Below are 2316 nucleotides of genomic sequence, written 5' to 3' on the forward strand. Positions count from 1 at the left end.
GCATGGGAGTGGGGGGGGGGGGGGTTTCCGTGCCAGGGGAAAACCTCCACAAATCTGCCATCAGTTTAGTCATGGTTTCTTTATATCTTTTACAAAAGATCCCAGGACTTTGCTGCAATATCTTTTTTTTTACTTCATCGGTGTCCCTTTTTATTGAAATTTAGGAAGAATTGAATTTTTCACTAAGGTTCAATTTTTGTTCGGTTTGTTATCAATATTTACATTTAGGCCACTAAAGTTTGTAGAGTATTGCATTCTGACTAGATTCGACATTTTTTTGGCCAAGAAAAAAGTTTTTTCAAAAGGCCACCTTCTCTTGCATCTGCTATTGGCATAGGAGTAGAAATACTTTGCATTTTTGTTGTAGCTTCATCTGCTGCTTTTTCCTTTAATAACTGGTTACTTACTTATAGACTTTTTAAATAAATGCTATAGAGTTTTGGTTCTTTTATTTTCTGGGAGCATGATTCTTTACAAGCATGACAAAACGTCTTCAGCAAATAATTTGAAGTTTGTTAGGCATTTAGCTTATGTTACTGATTCTCTCATTTTCCAATAAGTCTGGTACTGGTTAAAGTAAAGGGAGTAAACAATGTTCTTGCTTTTGTTACTTGTAATTCTATATCTATAGGTCATCTGAATGTATTAAATGTAATACCACTGATGTTGTGGCCAGTAGTTTGCTTTGATGCTTACATACAGCTTTAATATTATATGTGGCCTAAATTTCTAATGGATTACTTGTAACAGGATTGTATAGTAATTTTTAAAAATTGATTTAATGTGTCTCAGTCAAAGCCACTTCCAAAATCACATGGCATACTTGCAAATGGAGTTCGTAAATTCCATGTTAAATATAGCTGGATATTCAAATATACAGCACATTCTCATTCTATATATACAGATATATGTAAAATAAACTATATGGCATATGATTACTTTTGAAACTTTATGCTGTATTTTGAAGAAAACAATGCCCATTTCTGTGATAAAAATCATTATATTTCTTAATTGTTGCTCCCTCTCTTTATACTTTCTCTTATAAAGTACAGTAATTTACAAATAATTAATCACATTACTAGAGAAACTTATACTGGGCTGAATATTTAACCGCATCCATAAAACATTATTAGGCGTATTACTTGAAAGCAAACAACAATGAAGCTGAAGCGTGAAAAGGTGCTGTAGTTCACAACATGGAAAAGATCATCTTGTTCTCATTTCTTTATGGAGCATTCTGTACAATGAAGAAGGCATAACAGTATGCTGAGTCACAATTTATTTTAAAAATCAATATCATTAGCAAATCCAGCACAATAATCTAAATATTAATATGATGCTTTTCTCAAGGATATCTTAAAAGGTTTCAGTATATATATGGTAAAAACTAATCAAAAGAAACATCTAAGATCAAGTTTGTATTTCAATACCTTCCAAAACTTAGGCAAGAGCAAAACATCAAAAAAGAGAAGCAAAGGAAAAAAAACATAGTAATAAAAAAATCAAGAAAGACATTGTATAGAAATCAAATTTTAACATCACAAATAATTACAATTATGACTAGAATGTATCAATTTACTCTGCACATAAATCACATGTAATACAATAGCATTAATCACATGGTGAAACCCCCTTATATCTGCAAAAAAAGAGTAATATTGATTACATACACACAAATTAATATCAAACACCCTTGTAAAAGAAAGAAAAAAAGGCATAAAATTCTAATAAGCCAAGAGATTTTCTGGAAAAAAAATCCTCAATGCAAACAAGAGCTTTACATAAATAGAAGTACAGGTATTTCTCTTTTCTTTGCATATAAAAATGTTATTAACAATCTTACATTTCTGGCATTCACTGTTTAGCAATAGCCATCATCCCATACAAAAATATATAAACACCCATGAGCAATTTACATTAGCTCACATAATAGTAAGAAAATATATTTGATAAAGATTTGTCAAACATAAAAAAGTTTACTCTCAAAAAATGTAGAATAGCTTTTCTCTCACCTCTGACAGGCAACAAATAGGAGAGAAAATTCCTTTTATCTCAGGGATTCAAAGAAATATCCTGTGCTACATTTACAAGCTAAATGATAGCTTTTGTAGATATAGAATCATTTTTATTCAATAATTATTATCTGTGTAATGATTATTCATTTAGATCAAACTGCTGGAATGTAGTAGAGATGATTTACTAAAACTAAAACAGGTTTCAGTGCAAATGTGATATGATATTAGTGTGCACTGCAGCTGAGCACTTGAAGGCAAATGTACAATGATATGGTTTTGGGGGGATGAAATTCAAGATCTT

The sequence above is a fragment of the Penaeus monodon genome, chromosome 15 (genome assembly GCF_015228065.2).
Source record: "Penaeus monodon isolate SGIC_2016 chromosome 15, NSTDA_Pmon_1, whole genome shotgun sequence".
NCBI classification, from domain to species: domain Eukaryota; kingdom Metazoa; phylum Arthropoda; class Malacostraca; order Decapoda; family Penaeidae; genus Penaeus; species Penaeus monodon.